This window comes from Asparagus officinalis, chromosome 7 (genome assembly GCF_001876935.1).
Source record: "Asparagus officinalis chromosome 7, Aspof.V1, whole genome shotgun sequence".
Classification (NCBI taxonomy): Eukaryota; Viridiplantae; Streptophyta; class Magnoliopsida; order Asparagales; family Asparagaceae; genus Asparagus; species Asparagus officinalis.
Genome location: NC_033800.1, coordinates 67,127,979 through 67,136,314, shown reverse-complemented (window position 1 = coordinate 67,136,314; position 8,336 = coordinate 67,127,979). Strand labels below are relative to the sequence as shown.

Here is an 8,336-nt window from a genome sequence, read left to right as displayed (position 1 = left end):
GAAAAAGAACTCATGAGATCAATAAGCTGAACATGTCCAGATCATCCTCAAGTTTAGCAAGTACCTTAGCCTCTGGCTCGTCTAAAGTGTCTAAGCTCTCACAGAGTGTTGCAATGATCGACTCATACCTATAAAAGGGAAACATATGCAAAATGTTTTTTTTTTAATTATTCTAAATTATGACAAATACATAGCCTTCAGAAGTACTGCAGAATTAGCCAGCTGTCTAGACAAGTACCGAAAACAGGTTCTTACGTGTTAGGATAACGTCTGAATATGTCTTTGATGACAATAATGGCCTCTTGAACAACATAATTTACTTTTATCTTTATAAGCTCAAGCAAAACGCTGATGCACCGTTCTGTAGCTCTCTCGAGCTTGATGGCACATCGACCAATTGCACGAACAGCCTTTCTAACAAAATCAACATCTACTTCTGTAGCATACTCTTTGAGTTCCAACAAAACCTGTAAAAAACAGCTTATCAATATCTAAAAGAGGGACACTTGGCCTGTCAGATATTTTCACCATTTGCATTAAAAGATTTATATGCATCCACATCCAAAAGGAAATTCCGTGAAAACTATGTTTCCATCATTCAATGGTATTAGCACAAAAAGAAGTTCATATATAATATTAAATCTCTTCATTATATTCATTTACGACTAATGGGAATGTTTGCTTTTGTTTGTTTCTGAATTGTAAGAGTGACTCATCACTGTACTATTGTTTCACACAAGCAGGCACAGAGTTCATTGTTTAACTTTTCATGTATGTATGTACACATATAGAGTAAAAATATACAGAGTAGAAAACTTTTAAACTTAAAGTGGAAAGGAGCTCGTCCACCAACATTTTTAGCCTTTGATTTATCTTCGAGATTTGTGCTACGCATCAAGGCTATCTTGAGATGTGTGCATTGATTTGCATCACATGCTAGCACAAATCACAAAGCGAAATCAATGGGTAAAAAAGTTGGTGGACAACAAGCTTCTACCCACTTATGTTCATAAGAACTTCACTCGTGTGTGTGTGTGTGTGTGTGTGTGTGTGGTGGTGTTGGGGGCGCGGGGGTGGGGGTGTTTTTAGAATGTGGAGTACCTGCAACAGAAAGTGCCAACTAATTCCAGTTTTTATTAAACTAGGTGCTGAGAGGAAGAAATCTCCGGCAATAACCAACAGCAAATAGCTTTCTTTGTTTTTCTGGGAGAACTGACACTTTCCCCCCTTTATTGTAGTTGATTCAAGTTGATGTGATTCATCAGACTGAAACCCTTTGATTCCTAAATGAAGTGACTGGTATATCTTAGGCCTGACAAGGCTTAACTACTATAGCAAATGTGCAAAGAAAGCAGGTCTTAAAAAATAAAATAGAGCTAGAGATCGATCTGCTTGGCAAAACAAAAGCATCCAATCTATGATTTTTCGCCATTGGAGAGTGCTGCCCATGCCCCCAAAAGACCAAGATTGTACTGTCAAGAATATTGAAGTTTGTTACGGCAGTAATACATAAAAAGACAGTCAGAGAGAACTTCCTGGCGAGGACACCATCCTGTACGCATCAATAGGAACTTTTTTCCAGCAAGAATCCAGAACCCTCTCCCTTTGTTTTTCTTTTAATTTCTTTCCTTACTAATCCATAAGCAGCTTGGCTGGAATGAGCATTATTGCAATCAATATTTGTATGCATATGGTCTATGCACTTTTGTAAATAGTTCCATTTGACCAGTGCACTCTTTGCTAACTAATAAACCTATACATATCTGTCGTTTTAGCTATTAGTCTTTTAGTTAATACTTTTAAAAATAAGATAATGAAGTATGAAATATATAGAATGTAGTTATCCCCTGTCGCGTCTAGACAACAATTTTACAATCAAAGGGACACATGTGAAGATCATGTCAGCCCACAAATTTCATAGAACATCTTTTCTTTTCTAAGTGAAAGATTAAGGGTCCCCAACCAATGTCATAAAATGCGGATTAAGCGACTGCTTATGCTTAAGCGGGTTGGAACAGCTCCGATTAAGGCAAAAGCGCTCCATTATACGGTCATCCGCATAATCACGTGGATTTTCAATAAGTGCCTGCATATCTTTTTATGCGGTGTTTTTCTTTTTAATACTTTCCGGTTAAACCCGTTTATTGCAAACCCGCCTTGACTATTAAAGTAAAAAAAAAACTGACTCTAAAGTTCTCCAAAGTCCCACTATTCTCTCTCTTGTTTGATCCTAGTGACTGTGACAAAAATCTCCAGCCTTCGTCGACACTTGCTCGAACTTGAGCCGCTTGGGGAAACTCACTGGAAGATGGTATGACCTCTGACACTCTCCCTACAAGCTCTCTGACGATCACCTCAAAGCTCTCCGGCATTCCCTTCAAAGCTCTTTGGTGAGATAGATTAGTCCAAGCTTCTAAGTATAGTTTCTACTTTTTTTATAAATTTTATTTTATATATTTTAACATATGATAAATAATAAATATATATTAAAAATTCAAAACTGCATAATTTTGCATAATCCAATTAATAAGTGCTCCCGGACCACACACATAATAAAACCATGTTCTTGAACATTGTCCCCAACTATCAAAGAATATAATATCCATATGACCTGATAACTACAGTAATTGCAAAGAAAGTTATTAACAAGTAAAGCAGAAATGCAAAAGATATAAAACTAATAAGTTCGTGTAAATCCTTCCATTCTTTACCTGATCAATATTCCGGTCAGAAGCCATCTTTATCATAATCTCTAACTTTTCCATCTTAACATATATTGGATCATTATACTTGCAGAAGAACACCTATAGACAAATTGGATAGAGAGATGTAATCAACTAGAATGAGAGGTGAAAAGGAAACACTACAGCAATAAATACAAATTATTATCCAAACACACCTTAATTTCATGTGCAAGGATAGTAGGCCGTTTCTGTACAATAAGATTAATGTTACGCAATGCGACATATTGTATCTCAGGCTCTGCAGAAAGAAGTGTCACTAGAGGGGGTGCCATTTTCTTGCACAAGTTTCGAACCACATTGGTACTAGTAATCAGTTCAGTTCCATTTACTGAAGGATCATCTGCAGCATCAACGTCATAAAAATTTAAACATTACATGGAATAAAAATGGATGGAAATGTTTATCCGATTCACTTAAAAGCTACATCCTAACTATAGCTCCATACTTGAACTTCATACTTTTTATATTTATCAAGATACTGCAACAAGGCTAGACCGTTACTGCACAACCGCCACGGTAACAAATCGCTATATTCTTTTGTCACCATGTAATACATGGAAGAAGATGAAAAATAAAAAAAATAAAAAAAATAAAAGAAAAAGAAAACAGCATACCTTTACCGCAGAAAGCACAACTGCACAATAGGCATGCTGGAGACGGGGAGTAACTCGCTCCACTCTGTTTTCAGCTTCACGGACATCAGCTGCCTTGTACCTTGATAGGGCGTCCAAAATGAAAACTTGGCCCCATCTGCATAACAAGTAAATCTTGAGAATCATTTCAACCCAGTCTACTCAATAACAAGAGCATATAAGATGGTAATATGGCAATATAATTAGAGCAGTGAACTCCAAAAACTAGTAACCAGTGGAAAAATTTGAAAGCCAAGCACTAAACCACATTGTGCTTGATTTTCCATATCCCATCTTCTGTTAGATGGTTATCTATTCCCAGTAACATAATCATGTAATCTAACCCAAGACGTGACACTATAGAACCACTGCAAGCTGACTGAAAATCCTCCCCTACTTGGCCCTAGAGGTGGATCCAAAACAATCAGATCCTCTTTCCTTCTTTTCTCATGAAATAAACATTATCACTCTATCCTTTCTTCAGGACAGTTTGCCAGAGGAGTCAAATATAACATTACCTCTCAGATGATTCCTAAAAGGCATAACTAAGAGCAATCAGTTGTTCTTTATGTAGCAAAAAAATGAGAATATTTTTTCGGACCTTGGACCTTATTAGATTCTCTACCATAGTATACAAGTCAAAATTGAGAAGTTTCAAGCTTGAATGTATCATTTATTTCTAAGCAATTTGCAATATGTTCATGAACAACTTAAGGAACTGCTACTAAACCAACATTCCAGCAAGAATGATCCATCTTATATAAAGGCTATTTCTTGGTGGGAAAGTATCCTAGAAATTATTGCTTCTCAAGTGTATCAAATGCATAAAATTCTTCGATACTGTGGAGCGCCAAGATAAGGTATATATATTTAACAGCCAAACATACGAACCACATTTTTTTTCCTTCATCTTACTTGTCTAAAAATTAAAAAGAATTAAACTAAATATCTTCAAAGATAAGATCATAAGCCCATATGTCATATTTAGTTCTCATAGTCTCAAATTTTTTTCTCTCTTCATGGAGGTGAATCTGTAATCTAGTCAATACTTTAATTGTGATATTCGAAAATAAGGTATAGCTATTTGACAGAGCAATAAAACAAGCTAGTGATAGATTGTTTTATTCAAAACGTAACTAATAAGGTATAGCTATTTGACAGAGCAATAAAACAAGCTAGTGATAGATTGTTTTATTCAAAACGTAACTCAATTCAAAATAAGCAAACATCCCATGATAAAACAAGCTAGTGATAGATTGTTTTATTCAAAACGTAACTCAATTCAAAATAAGCAAACATCCCATGTAACCCAATTTGCCAATACCAGGAAACCAAAATTTCACCTCCACACTAGCAATGCCCTCAGGCCTCAGCTACTTGCACCTTCAAATCATTAACTCCTTCAACTTCCTGTTGCATAAAAAAAACCATAAAAACTAAAACAAAAAGATTCCACCCAAAAGACAATTGTTTCCATAGGAATTGCGAATCACCTCCAGAGCCTTGGACACCTTACTAATCCTGATTCATCCAGCATTCCTTCAGCCTTCCCACGAAAAAAAATCAAAAAATACACTAAAAGATTAAATGGAGTAAATTTACAAAATCCACCTGAATTTTAGAGTGATTTGCACAAAAGATCCGATGAACTTTCAAAAAGTTTCACTGACACATACTTAAAACAAACTAGTTTGTTACTGACGTGATGCAATGGAAACTACAAAAATTAATGGAAGCAACTACCAATATGTAAGGGGTTTCCCCTCCTAGAAACTACCTTAAAAATCGAATCATTATACTGAAACTACCTTTGAATGTCGATTTATACATAAACCATCTTTATAATGGGTTTGCGTCGCAATCAAACACCTCCCGGTCAATTTTTTCACTGAAAACCCAGAATACCCTTGAAAACTCACATTCAAGACACTTGAGTTAAATTTTGTAATGTTTCAGGTCTAGTTATACATCTCAATTTCCTTCATTGAGCGTGAATTTTTTAAAGATTAGTTTTTCTTCTTTTTTAGTGAAATTTTGGTTGAGATGAGGTTGATTGCAATACAAACCCATTTAAAGGTGGTTTATGTATAAATTAACATTCAAATGTGGTTTCTATGGGAGTGCACAAAAAATATTTGTATCCGAGAAAATATCTATATCTTTATTTGTTAGGATGTGGATATTGTTACTAAAATTTATAACCAATAAGGTATGGTAATGGATATGGACCATATGGTTAATTGGATTTGGTTATGTAGTGAAATATCTGTATTTATGTCCGAAATATCCGAATATATGTTGGGCATATAGTTGCAACAGTTATGATCCTTAAATTAATGGATTTGACGCTAATTTTGATAATCAAGAGACCTAATCTTAACTTTTCAGATATAATAAAACATATTAATGAATTCCCTTGTATCATATAAACTATATTTTTTCAATATTATCTTGCTTTATCATATTTGTTTTGAATCCGCATCTATATCCTCTTATATATCCGCATACATTTCCGTATCCGTATCCGATTTTAGCGCATATGGTTATGAATTTTCTTTATCAAAGCATATCTGTATCTGTATCCATGTCCTATTTTAGGAGATATGTTTATGAATTTTCTTTACCGAGGCATATCCATATATGCATCCATATCCAACATTAGTAAGAGGCTACAAATATGGTAAGTATCATATGCGAGTCATATCCAAACCATATGCACCCCTAGGTTTCACTGTTAGATATTTTGGAGAAAATGTCAATATTGACACTTTCTAATTTCCTCTTAATTCTCCATCTAAGAGCATCTCCAAGGGGTCGGAAAAATCCGGCCCCTTAGCTAAATTAAGGGAGATATAAGGGAGATGTGGTCCAAGGGACCAGAAAAAAAACCCCTTCTCCCCATATCCCTTAACTTCCTCACCAAATTAAGGGGAAGGTTAAAGTCCCTTAACCTTCCCCTTATAATTTTATATTAATATATATGTTTTTAGAATTAATTTATAGTTAATTAAATTTAGTTAATGTATAGTTAATTTAAAATAATATAATTAAGTTAATGTATAGTTGATTCAATTTGATTAATATTTTATTCTAAATTAATTATTTGTTAAATTTTAATATGAATAATTAATTTAATGATTATATAAGGTAATTTCTTAATTTAAATTAATTAATTAATCATTTTTAGTTATTAATATTTAATTATTTATTCATTTATAAATAAACCACATATTTAATTAAATCCTAAATCTATAAAATTAAAAAACTAAATATAATTAATTAAGGGGTAGGGGACTTTTAAAGGGGAATCATTGGAGAAGAACCAACTCCTCCCTTAAAGTTCCCCCTAGATTAAGGAACATCCAAAGGATCCCCTTGGAGATTCCTCATACCCTAAATTTCTCTATCAAAGCTTGACTATTTCTCCACCTACCTTTCGCAACTAATCCCCACTAATCAAGTCATATTCTTATAATATATATATATATATATATATATAATATATATATATATAAATATATATATATATGAGATTAATGGGATTCCTTGTCATAGGAGAGATTCCTCCTTGACGCTCGAAATCACATGATGAGCGACATTGTGGATGATCTCGCTCCGGTTGAACTGATCTACATATTCAAACCCCCAACACACCAAGTTGGGTAAAACCGTCGTCGTTTGACCCTTCATGCACTCGTATCACAATTTTAACGGTTTGAATGAATAGAACTTTTCACATGGCTCGGGAGCGGTCAAACGACGACGGATTCACCCCCCAAACTTGGTGTTGGGGCGTAGAATAGTAGATCAAGCTTCAACGGAGGCGATCATCCATACATGCTCGCCTCCAATCATGTGATTTTTAGAGGCGTCAAGGAGGAAATCCCCATCCTATGGGACAAGGAATACCCATTAATCTATATAATAATGTCCGCTCAATCAAATGGCGATTTTAGAGGCCTGTCAAGGAGAAATCCCCTCCTTATGACAAGGATACCCATTAATCTTATATATATATATAAGATTAATGCGGTACCTTGTCATAGGAAGCGGGATTTCCTCCTTGACGCTCTAAAATCACATGATGAGCGACTTATGGTATGAATCGCCTCCTTGAACTTCTGATCTACATATTCTAAAAAACCCCAACACCCAAGTTTGCGGTCGTAATCCGTCGCTCGTTTGACCCTCCATCGAAGCCATGTGAAAAGTATCTATTCATTTCAAAACTCGTTAAAATTGATACGGAGCGCGGATGAAGAGGTCAAACGACGACGGGTTCACCTCCCAAACTTGGTGTGCTTGGCGCCCGTTTTAGCAATATGGTAGATCAAGTTCAACGGAGCGGATCATCCACAATGGTCGCTCAATCATGTGATTTTAGAGGCCGTCAAGCAGGAAACTCCCTCCTATGACAAGGCATAACCATTAATTCTCAATATATATATATTATATATATACTATATATATATATATATAATATATATATATATATATAATATATATATTATAGCTCTTCCAGTAAAAGCCGGAAAAAAGTCCCCTTCCCACTACTCTTTGTTTGCTCGTCTTCTTAAAGTGCTCTCGTCCTCTTCTTCATATAGATTAGCCTTTTCTTTGTTGCTCATGCAAGAATTCTCAGAGCAAGCAGGCTTACGGGAAAGAAGGAAAAAAAGAAAAGAGAGAAAATAATAAAGAGAGATAATTATCACGGGAAATTCTTTAGCTATTATTTTGATTTATTGATTTATTTATTAATTTTGTGTTTTCAGTCAATAGCGGTAAAAGCCCCCGGAAACGGCCGACCTCCGTACTCAGACGAGAACACATAGCTTCTGCTCAGACGAAGAAGGATGCCGAAAATAATAATAATGAACAAAATAATAGCTAAAGAATTTCTCGTGATAATTATCTCTCTTTATTATTTTCTCTCTTTTCTTTTTTTTCTTTTTTTCCCTTC

General features: G+C 34.8%; 1 long non-coding RNA gene and 1 pseudogene across 1 annotated transcript in view; one reads left to right on the top strand and one right to left on the bottom strand.

Moving 5' to 3' along the window:
• Positions 1-4,913, bottom strand: part of LOC109847278 — a 7,348-nt pseudogene extending 2,435 nt beyond the window's left edge.
• The window catches only part of LOC109848882, a 7,213-nt gene continuing 3,805 nt past the window's right edge, over positions 4,929-8,336 (top strand). The window contains exon 1 of the long non-coding RNA XR_002248931.1: positions 4,929-6,101. This is a non-coding gene — a long non-coding RNA (uncharacterized LOC109848882). The remainder of the gene's footprint in view (positions 6,102-8,336) is intronic.